This window comes from Notamacropus eugenii, chromosome X (genome assembly GCF_028372415.1).
Source record: "Notamacropus eugenii isolate mMacEug1 chromosome X, mMacEug1.pri_v2, whole genome shotgun sequence".
Classification (NCBI taxonomy): Eukaryota; Metazoa; Chordata; class Mammalia; order Diprotodontia; family Macropodidae; genus Notamacropus; species Notamacropus eugenii.
The window spans coordinates 82,611,421-82,634,254 of record NC_092879.1 but is presented as its reverse complement, the minus strand read 5'-3'; the positions used below and the strand labels follow the sequence as shown (position 1 = coordinate 82,634,254).

The following is a 22,834-nucleotide window of genomic DNA, read 5'->3' as shown; positions in this document are numbered from 1 at the left end:
AAGGACCAAATTGTACTGACTTCCATAGGGTGGAGAGACATTTGAAATGGGGTAGGGAAAAGAGAAACAGACCCATTTGGGCAGTGAGAGATAAGGGAAGAAGGTTCTGGAGGAGGGGGTATAGGGGAGGGGGGGGAGTGTTGATGATATTTCCCCTTTTCAGTCTAAGTTTCCAAGCAATTCACTGAGCTCCTGCCCTTCCTTCTGTCCTTGCTTGCTGCTCATCTGCTGAGTTCCTCCTCCAGAGGTCCCCACTGCCTGACACCCCTTCTTTTGGCCTTGACATTTGCCTACTTGCCTGTGCTTTTTATTCTCCTTACCCCAGGACTGCCCATGGGTTCTTCTTTACTTTTGGTACCTCTGCTAAAACCTGTTTCATGTCCCTGGCTTCAACATTTACTAACTGTGTAATCACTAAGTAAGTCTCCTAATATCTTTGAGCTGAGGGTTTCCTCCTTTGTAAAATGTTAATAATTTTCATTCAGCTGATATTTTATTAAGCACAAGTCTGGTATGCTTGGCACAAGTGATACAAAGACAAAATGAATCTTGTTTCCCCTTCCCCTCAGGAAGCTTATATTCTATGGGGTGCAGAGGGGAGAGGAAACAGCAGGGCTCATAGACTAAATCCCTTCCTTTTCTAGGGGAACTCATATCGATCTAATAAGAAGGATAATTTGCTAACAAGAGAATAGGGATCGTCCCCTGGGTTTGATGGAAGGGCAGAACAGGATTGAGGCACTACTTGAACAGAATGAAGGAGCATAGAGGGTGACCAGAGAAGGGTGCTTTCAGCTGGGCAGCCTCAACTCAGGGGCTTCAGTAAATCTTCAGTGTGTTCACTCCATGATTCCAGAGCAAAAGGAGGAAAGCTAGGAGGGAGGAGGAGCAGGACTAGGTGCCTTTTGATTTGCTTGGTAAGATAGAACTTTACCACTGCTCTCATCTCTGAAAAGAAGACGTTGTCTCAGGGTTGTCTAAAACACAGATATTTATCACAGTTCCTTTCATAATAGCCACTGAAGCTAAAGATGTGAACAACACTGGAAAATAGCTAAGCAAATTATGATACATTAATGGAATGGAATAGAATGATTAGTGATGACAAAATGGATCTTTTTCATTTGTGAACTGAGGTGGAGGGCTGTCTTTATTTCCACAAGGAGTGTTTTGTAGTTTGATTCATATGGTTCCTTGGTATGTCATGATAGAGGCCCAAATAGTTTATACCTTCTGTAATTTTTCTGAATACACTTTCTCTTTTTGATACTTCCTGCTGGTTTTCTAAGGTGTTGTTTTACCCTATTTGCTAATATTTTATTTAAAAATTCTGAGTCAATGTTTACTAGGTATATTGGTCTATATTTCCTTTCTCTTTTTTGTCGTTCCTTCATCAAGGTATCAAGAAAAAGTTTGGATAGAAAGAGATCTTTCTAGAAAGGAAAACAAAAGGTCTATTCCATTTTCCTTATTGAAAACAGTTCATGTGGTATCTGAATTAATTGTTCTTTGAATATTTGATAGAAGTCACTTGTAAATCCATGTAGTCCTTGTTTGTTTGGTTTTTGCCCTTTTAAAGTGCATACATGGTTTATTCAATTTCTTTTCCAGTTACGGAACGTTTAGTCAATTTTTTGTTAGGTAATTTATATTTTTATAAGCATGCAACTGTTTTCTCTGAATTATCAGTTTCATTGGCATCTAACTGGGCAAAATAGTTTCTGATAAGTCCCTCTATTCAGTTGTGAATTATTCTGTTTTGTTTTTATGTGATTTAATTTTCCTTTTTTAAATCAAATTAACTATTTACTAATTTTTTTTAAACTCCTAATTTTATTGATCAGTTCAATTGGATTTTTGCTTTTAAGTTTATGGATCTCTTTAATTTTCAGAATCTTTACTTTCTTTAGTTGAGATTTTGATTTGTTATTCTATTTGTGTTGGCTGTCTGCTCTGTTTGTTGATTTTCTTTTTCTCTTCCATTAATGAAAGTGTATAGAGATATAAATTTTCCCCAAAGAACTGCTTTAGCACGTGTCCCATGAGTTTTGGCATGTCTTCTCATTTCTGTCATTTTATTTGATGAAATATTTTATTGTTTCCGTAATTTTGTCTTGGACTCACTAGTTAATGGGAGCAGGGTGGAGAATAGGGGTGAAGATATGGAAGTTTTGGTCTTCTCTACCCCCTCTTGCCCACAGGAGGATTGTGAGAACATTAGAAACTTGGAACATTGTGGACCTCTCATGCCTCATGCATGAGGCAGCAGCCCTGGAACCACTCACAAAGGTGTCTTAGACTAATAAACCTGGTGCTATTTTCTTTGCAATTCTCATTTGTAAGCATGGGCTTTCCCACACAATTTAGCTTTTATTAAGTGATTCATGGATCTTATTGATTCCTCAGCAGTCCACTTTTCTCCTTACCCTGGGTACTTAGAACCCTGAACTTTCTTTAAAGCTCAACTCTGACGTTACCCGCCCCCGCCCATGAGAAGCATTATCTGCCTCATTATTTGTCATTCCTCCTAATTCAAATTAATTTGCACTTGCTTGTTAAAATTTTGTATTGTTCCAATAGAATGTAAGCTCTTTGAGGGTAGGGACTTTTTTGTTTTTTTTTTTTCTTCTATCATCAGCACCTAGCACAAAATGTCTTTTATATAGCAGGAACTCCAAAAAATACTTGCTCATATGCATTGAATTAATTGTTTTCTTTTTTTCCTATGTAGAGAAGGCAAGGTTTTGAGTCATGATGGGTCTCATTTTGAATATTCCTGGCTCCAAGGCGTTACATCCAAGCAAGAACGTGAACTTTATCCTCCATTGGACCCCTGACTGGACAGCCTCCAGTCTGAACTATTAAGGTAACTTGGAGTCATTTTAAAATACACATCATATCTAATTCATTTAACGATTTCTTCCAATTGGACTTTGATTTTAATCTTTGCTTTCACCACTTGAGAATCTGATTACATGTAAACAGCTAATCTGGAAATGACTCCACAATGCTGACCGGCTGTCACCTGTCTGTTAGGCATAGTTAGTGTTGTTCTATTGCAATGTCATAGAATGCTTACTGTATCTGGTGACTTCTACCTCTCTTCTGGAAGAAAATAGTCATGCTATAAAGTCACATGGCTTGCGTACAACTGACAAGCCTTTCACTTCTTTTGTTTCTAACTTGAGTCATGAAGAGAAACAGAAACAATTGTGAAGAAAATTCAAATATTAGTTTAAAACGGGCACAAAATGAGATTCTGTGGTAATGAGGAAAAATCATGACAGGAGGGTAAAGTAGAAGAAACTCTCCTTGGGGTATAAATGTGATGATTAGAAATATCATTAGAACCACAGCATCTGTTCAAATCTTCATCCGCATGAATGCATAAATGAGGCCTTGGTTTACTAATGCTGCAGTTTGAAGATTAAACAGAACGTGATCTGCATTTAATGATCATAGAAATAAAAACAAGGGGACAGTACAAGGAAAGATCTAGCAGTAATGATCCTTGGCCCAGTTGTCAAATAGATCACATGTAAACAGGGAGCTGTCCACAGAGAACAAAGGTCTGTTATGGAAAGTTGCTCATTAAGTGGCTATGTTACACTGCTAAGGTGAAAGGTAACATCATTTAGCTTCAAATTGCTTCTAAGAGAGACTTAATGAAGAATAATAACTGACCACTGACCATGTGACAGGGAAGCCATTTGGGGTGACATATTTTGATAAATTATTAAAAGTGTAAAACTTTTTATAATGGGCCCATTTCATCTTTTAATTCTTGGAGTGCTGAGATTTCAGCACAAGGGAATGAGTTGTCTTGGCCTTATTAATGACTGCGCTCAGTGGCACACAGGCAATATACAGTAGCACCCTTGGGTTATGTAGCCAAGCCACAGAGAACCAAAATGGGCTAGGCTGCTATGCAGTATGAGTGTGGGTTGTTTGCCCCTGTGGAGGCATGGGCAGCCTCTGCCATGCTAAATGAAGCCGGTCATTGAGGTAATGATGAAGAAAGTACACACACTCCCCAAACGAAATTTTGCCCCCATTATCTGTATGGTTCTTTTCTGAGATTATTTTGTATAGCTTTTGCTTTTCTATCACATAGATCTCTCCTCCTGTACTATCTCTTATAATAACCAATAAGTTCAACATAACCAAGATAAAAGTCTGATACTGAAAAATATGAAGTGTTCTAACACTCCTGATTATTCACTTCTGCAAAAAAAGAAGTACCTTCTCCTATCTCTTATTTGAGGTCACGCTTGGACATTAACATTTTTCAGTTTTCATCTTCCATTTTGGCAGGTAGTTCTTTCTGTTTACATTTGCGTAGTTGTATATCTCATTTTTAACTTACTTTTCATTGTCTTCCCATGCTTCTCTGTATTCATGTTAGTCACTGTTTGTGGGAGCACATTGGCATGCCACTACATCAATATGGCACAAGTTGCTGAACAAATTCCCCAATCGGTGGCAATCCACTTTGTTTCCAGTTCTCTGCGACTACAAAATGTGCTGCTATGGATATTTTGGTGCATATGAGCCTTTCTTTTTATCATTGACCCGCTTGGAATAGATGCCTAGAAATAGGCCAAAGAGCGGAGGTCTTGTAATCATAAAACTGAAAAAGGGAAGGCTAGTGAACTGAATACATAGTTTAATAACAGAAAACTAACAAAGCCAAAATAAGCATCCATTTATGCTAAATTAAAGATCAGAAGCTTACTAGGGTCCTTTAAAAAATAAGACCAAAAGTATCTAAAACCACAAGTTGGCATTATATTGAGTGGGACAAAAACCCATCAATCCTACTTATTGTGAAAGTAATGATTGGTTCGGAACTAAACTGATTACTTCAATTTTCACTTTATTTTGGCCCCTTGTCATTTATCTAACATGAACAGGGGAGCTGAATGTTTTTTAAAGGCTATGCATTTAACCAGCAAGTTAAATGAACCAAATGCAGAGAGGAATGAGAGGCAGGCTGCCCGCTACACATAGGGGTAAGTTAAAAAGATTATCTGGGTTAACAAATAATTTCTGCTATATCTTTCAGTGAAGCATTTTGATATTTTCATGGAAAATACCCTGTTTAATAGAGCTTTTAAGGCAACATTTTTGCTGTGCTAAATCAAAAGTTCTTTCTTTAAACATAATTAACAAACAAGCATAGTAGAGATACATGTTCTCTACCTTGTTTAGCCAATTGTAAGATGGGGAAAATGTGTACTACAAAGAAAGGGGGCTTGTGAAGCTCTGCATCTTATCCCTTGTAACCCTCACTGAGGTTGTCCCTGATGCTGGTGTAGATTTTTTTTCATTAAAAGTTTTATTGTGTCCTAAAAGTTTAAAACTACACTAAGAATTTTGGGATACCCTGAATAGATGGAAAATGAGGAACTGAGGTTGACAGTAGCTGAGGTTCTCTTGGCCATTTTTTGGGTGGGTTTTAGTAAGGTCTGAAATCCCATTCATTCCCCAGCCTCTCCCTCCTGACACCTTCCTTGCTGCTCAATCACTCCATGTCCATATGATGGTGTCACACCTCCCCCCGAGGAGAGATCTCCCCTATGTATAACCTGCTTTCAGTCAGTTCTCTACCATGCACATTTTCTCCCTCTTCCTGAAGCATGTGTGGCATTGCAATTTAAGGGTCCGATGGTCAGGCCCCACTTTCCCTGATGGTGACAAGGGTGGGTTATAAAAAGCCTTGCAGATATTTTCCCTCTCTGTCATTTAATGGCCTCAGCTCGACTTTTCTTAGTTTCATCTCTTGCCACCCTTCTCTTGTGCTGCTTTTGCCTTCTGTTGCCCCTCTCTGTTTTGAGATGATATTACTCGTAATCTTTTGTCATCTTTCTTCATAAAGAAGTCTATATCCTTAAGTGGTATTGCTCCAGCCTGCTATATATCTCCTCTTTGTCAGGAAGTCAAGGACTGACTGACTGAGGTGCTTCAGAGCTCTTGGACTTGCCTGCTTTGACAGTAAAGATGTTGGGAGGGAAAAGGCAGTTTTCCACAGTGGACTATATCTCTGCCATCACACAAATGACTAAAATTTATAGAAATTACTGGAACCCACTGAACTTCTTCTCTGTAGCCTAGGGGAAAAAGGCATTTGATGGAGTAGAGCAAAGTAACACCCTAAAAGCCCTCGCCACCAGGGGTCACCCTTTCCATTCATTAAAAATCATTCCAGATTCCTCAAAAGCTCTATGACAAAAGAAAATGCACTTCAGACATGGGATACAGATGGTTTATAAAGTTATCTGGACCCAGGCTGGTAATGGAGTTTGGTAGTGGGAAGAGGAATTCATTTGAAGACTGTTTAATTTTTCTTTCTGACATGACAAAGTTTGTTATTTTATGGTTTCCTAATTTGGGTCATTTAGGTAGGTACCCTTTCCTTTCCCATTCTCAGTTTTGTTGACATACTATCAGGCATAATAGTTTCCAGTAATTAACTTTATCTCCTATTTCAGTCATTTTTCCTCAATTTTTATCAAATTTTCAAATTAAATAATAATCATCTACTCAGCTAATGGATTAGCAATTTTGTTATTTTCAAAATGCCCTTTTCTGTGCTTATTTGGAGGTGAACTGTAATGTGGATTTTCTTTGTTCTTCCTGAGCTTAGAGGGAGGCAGCAGGTCAGAGTCAATTCCTTAGCCAAGTGTGCACAAGATGTAAGCCAGTCACGGCCCAGGCCGGCTCAGGCCTCTCGGCTCATCTGCTGGTGTCACTTTCTAATAAGCTCCAATGTCCCCATGGGCCTCTAGGGAGTCTTAAAGCTTCCCCTATTCTTCACTCCCCATCCCCAACAGGACAGCTTTTTATTAATGCTTGACTCAGAAGCAACTTTTAATCCCTTCATGGCCAACTTCCAATTCAGTCTAGAATATGATGTGAGCTGTGGTAGAAGTGTGCAACTTCCTGTCTGATGAGAGCTCCTAGCCTACCTTCCACTCTCTTAAGTCACTTTCATTACTACTCCAAGATGAGTAGCTTGGACTCACACATTTTATCTTCCGTAGAATAAAGCCAAAGGGACCTAGGCCAGACACTCCTCCTCCTCTTCCTGATTCCCTCCCAGATCTTCAGGTAGTCAGGGAAAGCCCCTGCCCCAGCTTACTGAAAAGGCTTTAAGGAGTGTTTCTTTCTTGTTTGTGGGAAAAGAGGGGAGAGGTTTTTCCCTGGCTCATACACTCTAGGTGTGCAGGACTTGTGGCAGCTCCCTGACTTCAGCTGTTTTGGGGCAATCCCTGGAAGTCTGACTGGGGAAAAGGCAGTAAGAGTGCAAGCAAACACATAGAGTGCCTCTTGAGACAGCGTTCCGGCTGTGAAGGTAAGAACACCTGAGCTCAAATGAAATCTCAAGTAGTGATTAGCTATGTGACCCTGGGAAAGTCACTTGGCCTTTGAACCTCTAATATCCCAGGGAGGATATCTGAGGCCCTAGGGCTTAGCCTCCTCATCCACCTTTTCTCTATGCAATGAGTCCCTAGGGACCTTGCCAGTCTCTCCAGGCAAAACTTGGGAGGCCCAGGAAGAGTCTTGGGGGTGGTATATGCTGCAAAGGCCCACAGTGATCCTTTTCCAAGGAGTAGAACTTGATTACTGTCTCCAAATGTCCCTTCTTTCCTTTCACTCAAGGAAAGTGAAAGAGTTGGAATGACAGAGCCGTAATCAGTTAAAGAAGGTAGGATGAAATTGGATTATTGTGCAGGTAGGAGGGTTGACCTTGAGAAAGAGGACCACCTCCTCACATGAAGGAGGCATGAGAATGATTCAGAGCTGAGGCTTGGCCATAGGATAAGGCAGAAAAGGGACTCAAGAGCAAAGAACAGGCATCCAACTTGGAAGGCAGAGGGGTAAGTGGATTAACAATAGATTGTGGTCAAGTCATCACATTTTAAAACTCATGAAAATCAAAGGTATGACCTTGTGTGGGAGTCATGGAGAACGAGGAGCTGAGAATTATTTAAGGGATTATCTCTATGTATGGTGAAGTCCCCTAGTATGAAGGCAAGAGATAAAGCTTGTGAGACAGCCACTGAACTCACTGAAGAAAGAAGGGGGATGTCCTGGAACACAGGAGACAACAGCTGCCAAAATGGTGACTGAGTGGGAGCTACTGAACCAATGAACCTTGGAGGAGGTGGGTCCTGAGGGACCAGAGTAGAGGGAGAAGCTACAAGGAATGACTGGAGTGCAATGGGTGCTGCAGAGAGGGGCCAGGGAGACAGGGAAAGGCTGAAGAAGGGAGCAAGCGTGTTGCCTATGGAGCAGAGAGGAAGCATCATTAAGGGAAGATTTTCGATATATTTTCAATGTTCATAGGGTGGTTGGTAGCTCAGGCAGAAAGTAGAAAAAATGTGAACTCTCCTTCCTCCTCGGCAGGAGATTCGTGCCAAGCCCCCCATGTATCAGAATCATCCCCTCTTTGGAGTAAGGCTACAGACAAGGCCAGAGCCACATGGCGCTATGGTGCGTGACCCTCATTTCACTGGATTCCATAAGTACAGGTTTTGGAATCTCTAGGTTGGGAGGACTTCAGTAAGCCTAAGGATTAATCCCCTGGGCACTGCATATGTAAGGTGGAAGGCAGGCCGGGACTTGAGATGTCTAGGACTGGCTAGGTACAAGAGGATTTTTATATTGGATCCTACAGGTACTAAGAAGTGACATGATCAGTTTGACAGCTTAGAGGAGGCAGGGCTGCCCTGGGAAGAGAATTGCCACAGGGGAACAAAGCAGTCAGTCCAGCCATGAGGTTCCAAAGGTCTATGCCAGGGTGGCACTGGCAGCAGAGAGGAGGCATATCTGAGGGATCTTAAGAAGGAAGAAGTGAGACTTTGCAAACTGATTTTTGATGGGACATGGAGAGCAGGTGTGATGATGGTGGTAGCCTCCACAGTAACAGGAGTGGTATAAAGAGGAGAAAAGGAAATAAGCTTCATTTTGGACAATGTTGAGTCAAAGATGGTGGAATGTAGGTCCTGAGCCATAAGCATAAAGAGAATTAAATCCATGGGAGCCAAGGACCTTAGCAAGTGAAATGGTACAGAAGGAGTGTTCAGAGAGCGCCATCTGCTGGAGATGATGGGATGCAGTCAGTAGTAAGGAGGGGAGTGGAAAAGGATTCCTGTGCTGCCAAGGGCCAGCCAGGTTGGGGATTTTTTCCAGTAGTAGCAAAGGCTGACAAGGGCATGCAGAGAAGAGGAAATGAAGGCACTCAGTCTGGGTTTCTGAGGGATAAAAAAGTGGGGGAATAAAACAACTTTCAACTTTGGGGTCCTTGCCAAGGAAAGAAAGCCTTATTTTTGTAACTTAGAGACCAAGATCGGTAAATTTACTTCTCTAAGTCAAGCTTTACATCGTTAGGTCCAGAAGTAGAATTCTCACAAACCTAGGGAAGTAAATCCGGCAACTTAGGGATTTCGGCAAAGGCAGATGGCCTTCGAGACCTAGTCCTCCAGTCAGTAAAGACTGATGAAGCCCCTACTTTGTACTGGGAATACCAAAAAAGGGAAAATAAAGTCCCTGTCCTCAAGAGCTCTCAATCAAATGGGGGAGACAACCTGAAAACTACTATGTCCAAACAAGCCATGTACCTTCAAAATAATCAACTGAAGGAAGGCACTGGGGCTAATGGGTCAGGAAGGATGAGCAGCCAGGCATGGGGAGAGCCAGTGAAATGGGCTGCAGTTGGGAGAAACCACAAGCATGTCAAAGTCACTGTATTGCACTGTTTTATATTTGATCCTGGAGGTGATCTGTAGGGAGTCACTGGAGTTAACTGGGTAGTGTTTGGATGATCAGATCACTCTGAAGAGGGAAGAGATTTGTGACAGGCAGAGCAACCTGCAGCAATCCAGGTGAGGTAGGAGGCCATGGATGAGGAATGTTGCAAAGGGAGAATTAGGTGGGTGAGAAGACAGATAACACCTAGGATGGGAGCACCCTCCACAGTAACAGGAAAATCTGGAGGTCAGCAGAAAGATCATAACTGAAGCCATAAAAGCCGATAAGATCACCAAGGGAAACAGCATAGAGGGAGAAGCTTTAAGAAGACCCAGGAGGGAGATTGAGAAAATTCAATTTGACCATTAAGAAGAGAGTGTCATTTTGAGGCTAAGGGAAATGTGGGCATGTTTGTAGGCAGCAGGGAAGTATCAAGATGACATCTGGGTGATGTCCAATGAGGGAGCTCTCAGCAAATGGCCAAAATTATTGAAAGTGAAAATCAAAGCAAGATTCTTTGCTAAGAGGAGCTATAAAAAGCTATTCAAGGGCCACTATGGAGGGTGAGATAGTGAGTAGTAGAAGGTGCTGAGTACGCTAAGAAGCTAGTTGAATTTGTGTAACATAAATTCATAGTGGACCCAGTGAGTGGGGCATGGTGATGTTTCTCTACCTTTCAGCAGCAAATTATTAAAAGCTGAGGTGGGTCAGGGGAAATGAGTAAGTCGAGGCAGCAGGAGGTTAGGACATTTGAGGGAGTATCTGCTAAATGTTGAAGTCTCCTCAACTGAGCTATACACTACAGAAGAATGGAGAGTATGTTGGAGGGCAGCACCGAGCAACTACTAGGTTTGGGTGAAAGATTCTGCATTAACGACGGCAACGGGGACCAGGGAGTATTCAAACTCCTCAGTTTTAACCACTGAGTCCAAGAAATGAGAGCTAGAAAGAGGTACCCAGGAGACAGGACTCAGGAGAGGGAGCAAGCACTTGCCCCTAAGGCAAAAGACTGGTGCTGACTCAAGCAGTTGGAGACTCTTCTCTTTGGCGGGAGGAGGTGAGAATAAGGAATTGGGGTACCCTCCCCAGTGATCAGAAAGATGTGAGACTGGAGGTTAGGGCTAAAGGATTGGAGAACCATCAGCGTAGAGGTAATCTCATCCATATGGAACACCCAGCAAAGAGGTCAAAAAGAAATTGGGAGTAGAAGAATTGGCTGCAGCTAGCTTAGTGTTAGGAGAAGAGACAGGGAGCTCAAGGGGGTGAGTGGGAATAGTTACCTAGACAGGCGTGAAAGGACAGATCTGAATTGAGAATGAAAAGACAATCCAGGGCACACACTCAGTCTCAACATCTTTTTCAAAGATGGAACTTCCCAAGTGACCTTCAGACCTCAAAAAAACTGAGATACCTTACTATAGTGTTAGGCCTTAGGTACTTACTGGCTATGATCTAGGGCTTTACATACCTGGGATTCTAAGAATAAATCTTTGTTTAAGAATATTCAGGTCTTCAGTTAATGCAAAACTTAGTGACTTCAAAACTATCATCAGAGGTGACCTAAAACCCCCAGGTACAGACTGCACTTACTGGTCCTACAGCTGTAAAGGTAGAGATATTAGCCAAGACTCACATACCCGAATCTGAAGTATAAGACCAAAGGAGGGGGTCATGTCTCTTGCTCTATAGTGATGTGGGAGCTGCTAACCCCCTGAAATATGAAAGAATTTGTTGCAAAACTTACCTGTTACAGTTCTGTTTATCGAATGATACAGGCTGGCTGCTCAGGTGCCAAGGTGACGCAAAAGGACAGCAGAAGACCGCCCTGAATCCACACCTAAGAATGTCCTTCAGCAGGAGGGGGAGAGAGGAGATAGAAAGTTTTGTCAGGAGCCACAACGAGCAAGATGAGCACTTTGTAGAGCATATTATATACATTACTTCACAATAAGTTAATGTCTTATTAACCCCCCCTTTAGAGATAAAGAAACTGAGGCTCAGAATGCTTATATGCTAGGTCCAGAGTCAGTCAGCTCCCAGTACTATTGGGATTGATACACAAAAACACAGAAGACTACAATTCTATCAGTTACACAAATAGCATCTATTTGAAACCAAGAAGTAGCATTGTCCATAATGGGTATATGCAAGGATACCTTTGTTGATACTACGATTGAATGGGTTTCTATAAATGCTAGCTCTGGCAGTAAGAAAAAGAAAATTGCAGGAATAGAAAAAGAAGAAAAAAAACTCCACTCAACCTAAATGGAAGGAAGACAAAGCAAACTTCATATTCAAGGATTTGGCCTCAAGTTTTTAAAGAATCCAACTTTGCCCAGTCAACCCTATATACTTTTTTTAGCTGAGTAGTCAAAGTAGCAGGATTTCTCAAGGTGAGAGCCCAGACCTCAGACATACCCAATAAGCTATTCTCAAACTTATCAGCACCACTTCATTAAAAACCCCAGGTTCCTGACTGGTCACTGAAATTGTGGAGGTTACAATGGAGATGGGACAGGAGGGTTCTGGAAAACACAAATTACTTGGGAAAGAATTCCCTATGTCATCAAAAAAAGATGTTGTAAAGACTGGAAAGCAATCAGGCAGAAGTAGGCTTAGGTGTGTGTGCGTGTGTGTGTATATGTATATATACAGTGTGTGTGTGTATACACACATATATGTATACACATGCATACATTATAAGTGGTCAAAATGTAGGTATAAAGAGTTCTCAAAAGGATTTGAAAATGTCCATCATTACATTTAAGAACATACCAAATCACTAATAATAAAAGAAATGTAAATCACTTTACATTCTCTAAATTGACAGAGACAAAAAATGGAAATGTTGGACAGGCTATGGTGGATACTGACAGCGTTGTTGGTGAGACTGCGAATTGGAAATTGCTTTGGAAAGCAATTCGGAATTACACAAATAAAGTAACTAAAATGTCCATATCCTTTGACCCAGAGATACTATTACTAGGCGTATATCCTCAAATAAGGCACTGCTAAGCACGAAGTCCTCATATATACCAAAACATTTATGGCGGCATGTTTTGTGATAGTAAATAAGTGGAAACAAAGTAGATACCCATCAACTGGGGAAGGACTAAACAAGTGGTTAGTACATAATGGAATGGAGTATTACTGTGATGTAAGAAATGATGAATATGGTTAACAGAGAAGCATTGAAAGAACTACACACCAAAGATCAAGTTGATATGAAAAAATTATAAATAACAAGTATGGCTCAAAAGAGTAGATATGAGAGGATACTTCACCCCACCTCTTTAGAGGGGTTACACATATTTTTTGGACTTTTCAATGTATTTCATCAGTTGTGCTGATTTTTCCTTTTATTTATAAAAATAAATATGTGTTACATAGAAGGGACAGGGATACTAGGGAAAACTGGAATGATATAAAAAACAATCAAAACGGAGTGATCCTGTCAGTCCAGTGGCAGAAAGCACAGCCTTGAGTGTTCATTCTGATTTCCATATGTTATCTCCCAAATTAGAACACAAAGCACTTGAGGGCAGGAACCATTTTTTGCTCTCTCTTTGCATCCCCAATGTTTTGCACAGTGCTGCCCATATAGTGCTTAATAAATGCTTACCGACTGAGTCTATCTTCATATTTTTTGGAGTGGGGGAGGCAAGGCAGTTGGGGTTAAGTGACTTGCCTGAGGTCACACAGCTAGTAAGTGTCAATATTTGAAGCCAGATTTGAACTCAGCTCCTCCTGATTCCAGGGCTTGTGCTCTATCCACTAGGCCACCTAACTGCCCCTGTCTTCATCGTTTTATGGTTTGTTTTTAATTGGGTAAAACAATGGACAGCTCCAAAAGTTGGGAACCAGTGTAGCAAAACTGATTTTAGATCAATTCACTTTTGGACAATAACATGCGCCAGAAAGAAGGAGTAGGGCAAACCTGATGGGCCTAATGCGATACCGTAGAGGTAAGATGCAAATGCCAGGAAGGAGGTCATAAATGACCAAACTAAATGAATTGGCCAGTTTGCCTTCACTTCCAGGCTTGGAATTATAATAAGCAAATAGTAAAATTCTCCTCTAAGATCCAGGCATGATGACAAATCAGAAGTGCTATTCATTGCCAAGGAGACACAGATTTTGGGCAAATCCCCCCAAAACAAGATAAGGAATCTGTATGAAGAGGGAGTGACAGCAGTATTTGTGCACTTAGTGCACAGTGACAGAAATTAGCTTTGGTAAATCAATATCATTCGCAAGCTCCACAAAATGGGGTGAAAACAAGCTAAGAACTGCAAAGCCTCTCAGGCTTTCTAATGGCCTCTAAGCTATGACTCCAGCAAGTGAGCTGCTTAGAGCAAAGGGGCTTAGGAGAGCCGAAACAGCATCAGAAAAAAGGAAGCCCAAAGAACATAGAGGAACATGCCCTCAAGGAATCATTCACTGTAACTGAAGAAGGATAGAGAGCGATGGCAACTGATCCATGGACAACATGACTGATGTGATGACAACATTCACACATTCTTAAGAAGCAAAACATACAAGATGCTACCACCACGATTATCTGCAATTTAAAAAGGTGGGGAGAAATAATGTGAGCCAGAACTATTAAGGAGACGAAAGAGACATTACCCTCAAACTAAATTCACTTTCAACACTGTTGCAGCATTTACCCATTTCTGATACTTCCTCCTCTCTTAGTTAAGTAGTTACTCAAGGGATGCCAACATGGTAACACTTTCAGAAAAGGAAATACAGTTGATCTGTGTAGTGAAGCCATACCAACTTTAATGGTCTACCTACATTCTTTTTTTGGTGTTCCTTAACCCTTCTCTTAATGATGATCTGTTTTGGAATGTTCCCAGAAATCAAGGCAAAACCTCGAGTTAAAAAAAAAAAAAAACAGACAGGAACCACGAATGGAAGGAGAATGAATCAAAAAATATGTCATGGTGCCCTGAGAAGAGTCTCAGCATGTGCCAAGGATATCTACCGAAGAATAATGATCTTTGGAATAGAAAGGACAAAAAAAAATGACTAATTAGGGATTCCAATTCAAGTTAGGTAGGAATTAGGAAGAAGACATCTAGCTGCTCTTGATAAGTTCAAGTCGCCAGGCAAGGATGAACTACATCCATCCTAGAGTACTGAAACACTTTTGATTGGTGAGCCAATCAGTGATCATTGGAAAACATTGGGGAAGAGCAAATGGGGTACAATTTTTAAGGGAAGAAAACGTAGTGTACAAACTATAGGCCATGGCACTTGGTTCTAACTTCTGGCATGGGAAGACTTATAGGATCTGTAACGTAAAAGGAATATATTTATACCTTTGTAAAGAGCTGTGTGCTAAGCCCTGAGGATACCAACATCTCAGTTGATCCTCACAGCCCTTAGAGGTAAGTGCTATTATTATCTCCAATTTACAGATAAGGTAACTGAGGCAGACAGGTTAAATGACTTGCTCAGGGTCACATAACTAATAAGTGTCTAAGATAGAATTTGGGAAATTCCCAAGTAAGGAATGCATCCCCCATCAAATGTAGGGCTAAGCCTAAGTTCTGTCAGGCTGCTTTCCAGTTTCCTCAGGACTTTTAATCAAGTGGAGAATTCTTTCCTAAGTAATTTATGCTGGCAGGTATAGCAAACACTGAGTTAAGTTCAATTATTTCAAACTTCCTTTGTCTAGACTGTACTATTGATCGATTTTTCCATTTTTTAATCAGTGCAAAATGTTTTTAATGATTACTAATTTCTAACATAGTTTGAGGCCTGGAAGTGCAATTCTCCTTTTATCCCTGCCTTTATTTCCCTTGATATTCAACATCTTGTTTGTTCCAAATGAATTTTATTATTTTACCTAAATCTGTAAAATGTCCCATGGGTAGACTGATTTATATAACATTAAAACAATAAATTAATTTTAGGAGCCGTAATTTTATGATATTGGCATGGCCTGCACAATAACTATTTCTCCAGCAATTTAACTTGTTCTTTGTTTCTCATGTAACAGTGATATTGTAGCACTCAGATATCACATTCTTTTTAACATTTCCCAGGTCTTTGCTACCACAAAAAAAAGTATTTCTGTGAATATCGAATATTTTGGTACTGATGGGAACTGTCTCTAATGTCGTTGGGAACATGTGCCTACCACTGAGATTTCTAGTGCAAGGGCTGTGGCCAGTTCAGTTGCTTTTTTGCACAGATCTACATTTTTTCCACTACTGGTTCAACACATTCATACCACCACACTGGAGGAGAAAGTGAGGCTGGTAAAACATGCACAGTGGTCTGTGATGTCGCCCAGTCACTTGGCCCAGAAGAACTATGTGGACAGGTAGTGCAAGGCATGGAAGACACAGCAGTGTTTGAAAGACTGGAAATTGGAAGAGGTACCAGGTGATCAGAGAAGGGCAAAGGTCAGGTCGGGGTAAGGATTCCCCCCCCCCCCAAAAAAGAGGAGTTTTGCCTTGATTTCTGGGAACATTTTTAAAAGGGCTACCTAGCTAGCATCCCATTGAGTAACTACTTAAAGAGGCCTTATGAGTTAGAGGGTTTCTTCTTCTGTCCCTCTTCTTTCCTGTCTTAGGGGTTATAAGTCTTCTCCTAGGGGTTAGAGAGTTTTGTCTTTGTTTTCTCTGTTAGAGGTTAGAGGTCTTCTCCTCTCCCCTCTCTTCCTCCCTCGTCCCTTCCTTTCCCTTCCTCCAAGAGAGGAGAAGTGGGGGGAGGGAAATGGAAAGAGAAGAGAGAGGAGAGGAGGGGAGAGGGCAGGGGAGGGAAGGCTCCTCCCCTAGAGGTTAGAGGTGTTCTCTTGAAGATTAGATGTCTTCTTCTCTACCCTCTTCTTCTCTCCCTCCCCCTCTCTTTCCCCTTCCCTCCTCCTTCCCTTCTTCTCCCTTTCCCTTCTTTCCTCTCTGTCTGCACTAGTGTCCTCTTCTCTCCTCTGGTCTTATCTCATCTTCTCTCCTCTCTTCTGTTCTCCTCTTTTCTCTCTTAATTCTTTTCCTCTTCTCCCGCCCCCTCTTCTCTCGCTTCTCCTCCACTCCTCTGCTCTGGTCTCATCCCTTCTCCTCTGGTCTCATCACGTCTCCTCTCCTCTGGCCATTCACCATGAGCTCCCTCTTCTCCCCTTTTCCTCATCTCCTATCACTCAGGTGCCTTTTGCCACTGTCTCCTCCTTCATTCCTGTCTCACATGATCAAGTGGTCTTAGACCTTACACCAAGGCTAACCCATCTACTTGTTCAAACATCCCATTTCATCCTGTCTTTTACAACTGATTGCTCCCTTGGTTGTCCCCATTTTTTCACTTACATTCAATCTCTCCCTGCCTACTTGTTTATTTCCTAATGCCTAAAAGATGGCTCTGGAGGAGAAAGTGAGGCTGATGACCTGGTACAGCCCTGCCTCACTCAAATCCAAGTCAACTGCAAGTCATATCATCTTCTCCCTGATGTCATAGTCCTCTTTAAGAATGAAGGAAAAAACAACATGTGAGTAGCCTGTGAGTAGTCTCTCCTCTCCCTCATCTCTGCTCTCTAGAGAAGTTAAGGATCTGAATAGAATTTTAGATAAGTTAAATATGACAGACTTCTGGAGAATAATAAGATAGATAGAAAAGAGTACACCTATTTCTCAACTGTGCATGGCACCTTCAGAAAAACTGACCATGTACTAGGGCATGAAAACCTCACAAACAAATGCAGAAAAGCAGAAATATCAAATGCATCTTTTTCTGACCATAATGTAAAAAAATACATTCCATAAAGGGGCTTTAAAGCAAATATTAAAAATTAATTAGAAAATAAATGACTTAATCTTTAAAAAAGTGATGGGTCAAGACCAAATCATAGAAACAATCAATAATTTCATTAAAGATAATGATAAGAATGTGACAACATACCAAAATTTGTAGGATGTAGCCACAGCATTACTCAAGAGAAAATTTTATCTCTAAAGATTTTCATCAATAAAAGAGCAAATCAATGAACTGAGCATGCTACTAAAAAAAACAACTAGAAAAGCAACAAATTAACCCCTCCAGTTAAGTACCAAAATAGAAACCTTAAAGATGAAAGAAGAAACTAACAAAATTGAAAGTAAAAAAAAAATCAATTAACTAATATATAAAACACATTAAAATAAATAAGCCATTAGGTAATTTGGTTTATGAAAAAGAAGAATTCACAATCAGTAAAGGAAAGAAAACCATTATTAGATGCTATTTCATGCAACTATATACAATAAAATTGACTAAATGAAATGGATGAATATTTAAGAAAATATAAATTGCCCAAGTTAACAGAAAAGGAAGTAGAATACTTAAATAACCATATCTTAGAAAAAGAAATCAAACAAACCATGAATGAACTCCCAAAAGGAAAAGAAAAACAGGACAACATGGTTTTACAAGCAAATTCTACAAAAAAAAACAAAAATAAAAAACTTACTTAAAGAGCGATTAACTCCTATATTACAGACTCTTTAAAAAAAAAAAACAGGAAAAGGAATCTTACCAAATTTTTTTTATGACACAGATATGGTCTGGATACCTAAAGCAGGGAGAGTCAAAATAGAAAAATAAAGCTATAGAATGATTTCTATAATGAACATTGATGAAAAAAAATTTGAATAAAATACTAGCATAGAGAATACAGCAATATATCATAAAGAACAGGCTGGATTTATACCACAAATGCAAGACTAATCAACATTAGGAAAACTATAATTGACCATATTAATAACAAATCAACAAAAATCATGAATATTTCAATAGATAAATAAAAAAGCTTTTTACAAGATGCAACACCAATTCTTGTTTAAAAAAAAAAACCTAGAAATTATAGGAAAAAGTGGAGGTTTCTCTAAAATGGTAAGTAGTATCTATCTAAAAACCAAGATCAGCATTAAGTATAAAGGGAATAAGCTAGAAAACTTTCCAGTAATATCAGGAGTGAAGCAAGATGTCCATCATCATCATTACTCTCCAGTATTGTGCTAAAAGTGCTGCCTATAGCAATAAAACAAGAAAAAAATTGAAGGTATAAGCATGGGCAAAGAGGAAACATGACAATATAAGCTAAATTTATCAAAATAAAAGAACCATTCTCCAATTGATAAATGGTCAAAGGATATGAATGGGCAGCTTTCAGAAGAAGAAATCAAAGTTATCGACTGTCATATAAAATGCCCTAAATCACGATTTAAAACAACTGTAAGGTACCACCTCACACCTATTAGATTAGCTAACATGACAGAAAAGGTAAATGACAAGTGCTAGAAAGAATGTGGAGAAATAATGGACACTAATTCATTGTTGATGGAGTTGTGAACTGGTCCAATCATTCTGGAAAACAATTTGGAACTATGCCAAAAAGGTTATAAAATGGTATATACCCTTTGATTCAGCAATACAGCTACTAGGTCTATATCCCAAAGAGATCAAAGGAAAAGGAAACGGACCTATGTGTACAAAAATATGGCAGATCATAATGTGGTGAAAATTGAGTGGAGGTCCATCAGTTGGGAATGAACAAATTTTAGCATATGATTGTGAAGGAATACTATTGAGCTACAAGAAATGACAAAGGGGGATAAGTTCAGAAAAACCTTGGTAGACTTACAGATGCAAAGTGAATTAAGCAGAACCAGGAGAGAATACTGTACACAGTAAAAGCAATACTGTAATGATGATCAGCTATGAAACACTTAACTCCTCTGATCAGTACAATGATCCACAACAATTCCAAAAGACTCATGATGAAAAATGCCATCTACCTCCAGAGGGAACTAATGTACTCTGAGTGCATCTCAAAGCATTTTTCCCTTTCTTTATTCTTCTTGCTTTTGGGGGGCAGCATGGCTAAAGTGTCTTGCATGACTTCACATATGGTTATCTTAATGCTTGTCTTTTCAATAGGTGGGGGACAGGGTAGTAGAAGGAAGAGAATTTAGAAATGAAAATAAAAAATAGAAAAATAAAAAACCAAAGGTTTTGTAGCTCAAAGGCTAACCCTAAATCTACCATATTCATCATTTCTTATGGCACAAAAAAATATTCAATTCCTATCTCAACAGTTGTTCAAACATTCCCTGGTGAATGGGCACCTATTTTGCTTCCAGTTTTCTGCTGCAATAAAAAACCTCCTAGAAATGTCCTAATATGTATGGTTCCACTGCTTGTGCCCTCGATTTGGTTGTGTGCCTTCCCAGAAAAGGCATTTTGGGGGCTAGAGTTCCAAATACTGTCTAGTCCTCCTCCTTATCCAAGCTGCTTTCCCTAAGCATTACAAATGTAGAGCTCTACCAACACAATCCCATCAGGCCTGTCTTTCCCCACTCCATCTACCAATTTCTCTCTTTCTCCATCACCTTTTCCACTCATGGACTGCCCAGCACTCTATCCACTGCACCACATAGATTAGAGCCTCTCTAATAAATCTCCACAATAAATTGTTTCATTGGTCACATGTGTAAGACATCTGTTTGCTTGCCAGTGCCCTGTCAGGAGGTGAGGATCAATGATGGAAGAAATCAGTGAATATGTACATAGCATGTACAGTATGATCCACTTTTCCAGAGCCAAGTTAGTTATATCACAAGGCTCTAAAGGGGCAACCCAGAAGAGGTGCAATGCCATCAGCTGTGTTTGCCCCTCCAACCACTAGGGACCGGTGACTAGCATCTCAGTTCTATTTAACATTTAACTTAACATCAACTAGCTTTTACAATGGACTATCTATGTCAAAGACAGAGCTAGAACATACATACAAGTGTCCTCCCCTCCAACATGATAGAGACATAGTCTTCCCTCCCCTGATCTACTTAGGCAAGTAATCTCAAAACTTAGCTCACTTTTTGTCCAAGTTCTTGTCTAAATGTGGCATGCCTAACTGGGCTAGGGTGCTTAAAGCTCACTCTCAAAGAGTAGTTCTGGGCCTTAGTGCTGGGCTAGCTGCAACACCTAACCTAGATTCCAATTCCCTTCTCCTAGAACCAGAAAGAATGGACACAAAGTGTGATGACTGACTTTGCTAGACAGCAACGCAAGGACCTAAAGCATTTCCAAAGGACTCATGATACAAAATGCCATCCATATCCAGACAAAGAACTATGGCGTCAGAATGCAGAGCGAAGCAGACTATTTTCTTTTTCGTTTGTTTTGTTTTGTTGTTTTTCTTTCTCAGGATTTCTCCCATTCATTCTAATTCTTCAATACAACATGACAAATGTGAAAATATGTCTAACAGGACATATGTATATACATATGTATATGTAGAGCATATATCAGATTGCATGCTATCTGCGGGGAGGGGGAGAAAATTTATAACTTATGGAAGTGAATGTTGAAAACTAAAAATAAATACATTTTTTAAAAAGAGAATGGACACAAATCTCAAGGAATAAGTCCTATTTTGGAAACTATGTGGCTTCAAAGAGGACAGAGTCCTAAGATCTTTTTCTTTATGGCATGGTATCTACCCAAATGCTGTGAATAAAAATAAATCTTTGAGATTCCCCCAAAAACAACTAAGGCAAAAGAGGTAGTGGCTAATGCTGACAAATCTCTCAGAATACATTTAAAGTCCAACAGAAAAACCTCCCCTTCAACATATGGTTGGCCAAATGGAACCACTTATGGAATACCTATGCATGCTGCATGGTGTCCCTAAGGCATTTCCCTTGTGCATGATTCCAATTCTCCCAGAAGCAGGCCCCCTATCATCCCCCAAATGGGAAAGTTGCATGGAGTGTGCACATGTGTTAGGACCTCCATTATTTCTGGAATATGAAGAAAGTCTGGTGTTAGACAGTCCATGTTTATTATCTGTTTTGGGGACACATAATTGCCGTATGTGGACAATAAGAAAGAAGGTGCAAAGGTTCTCCCTTTAAGATTTAACAAACAAATAAATGATTTTCCAGCATGAGTACTGACAATGTAATTAATTTTTATAACATCCCAATTTTAACATGCCATCATGAGTAAGCCTGAATTTATCACATTCACTGTTTGAATACCCCCCACCCTCATAATCTTGAATGAAGAAAGACAATATTGAAAATGGTCAGTAAGTAGACTGGCTTCTGAAAGCTTTTGGGGGGAGGGGGATGGAAGAATTACATAAATAAAAAAATGATAAAGAAATATTAAGATAACCAAGAGTGAGAGATTTAACATGTTTTAGATACTCATTCTACTATTCTTTTCAAGTAAATACAAAATTGAAAAGCAATACTGTCTAATTAATGTTAGATCCCCTATCAAAGGCTAATGTCATAGTTTGTTATGTCACAATAAAGTCACAATTTTTAAGAGGCTATAGCTTAAGAATGCCAGAGTCATGAAAATTTTACAGAAAATACAACTCTTTTATGTTGGCAATTCAGTTATTGGTGCTTAATTTCATGAAAATGCTTATTTTGCCATTGTGAGTTACAAATATGGCCACTATGAATAAGGTCCGAGCAGAGGAAGGAGTGAACTTTCTGAGTCAAATGCATGGGTATGGTAATCTTTGACAAAGACAACTGTCCAGCTCAGCAATCCTTCAAAAAGAGTCATCTGAGGCAGATTAGGAAAATTATCTATTTGAGAATCTCACCCATCTAAGTATAATCACAAGAAGCCTCATTTAATTAAAAAAAATGAAGGGGCTAGGAGACTTTGGGAAGTAAAGCATTTATGAAAAAAACTCAGATGTCCAATCAATTGGGGTTGAATAAATCTTCTGTGTATTGATCAGGAAATAAAACCCATTTATGTAATATGGAAGCCAGAAAGTAATTTCCATGGGGGGGAAGAAACCCACATCTGCCTAAGGATCTTAACACGAACCTTTTAAAGGTCTGATTCTCATCCCGTGTGCCTTCATACCTGCTTCTAGGGAATCCTTACAAGGATATGGAATTTGGGAACCTCCTGTGTTAGGAATTTAAAGCCTTTCATAACCACCTGACATTTCTTTCCTTCCTCATACACCATTTGCTGCTGTTGAGTTGTTTCAGTCATGCGACTGTGTGACTCTGTGACCCCATGTGGGACTTGCTCAGCGAAGAGTGGTAGGCCATTTCCTTCTTCA

The 22,834-nt window shown here is 39.9% G+C and overlaps 1 protein-coding gene across 9 annotated transcripts in view; it reads right to left on the bottom strand.

Annotated features, from left to right (window-relative positions):
- LOC140515938 (uncharacterized) overlaps positions 1-22,834 on the bottom strand; it is a 48,723-nt gene that overhangs the window by 2,051 nt on the left and 23,838 nt on the right. For 4 of the 9 annotated variants that reach the window (XM_072626803.1, XM_072626808.1, XM_072626802.1 and 1 more), the window contains 2 exons: positions 18,269-18,304; positions 11,498-11,601 (listed from right to left, as the gene is read on the bottom strand). The gene's annotated coding sequence lies outside the window, so the exon portion shown is untranslated. The remainder of the gene's footprint in view (positions 1-11,497; positions 11,602-18,268; positions 18,305-22,834) is intronic. The other 5 variants (XM_072626811.1, XM_072626804.1, XM_072626807.1 and 2 more) reach the window with 2 other exon arrangements.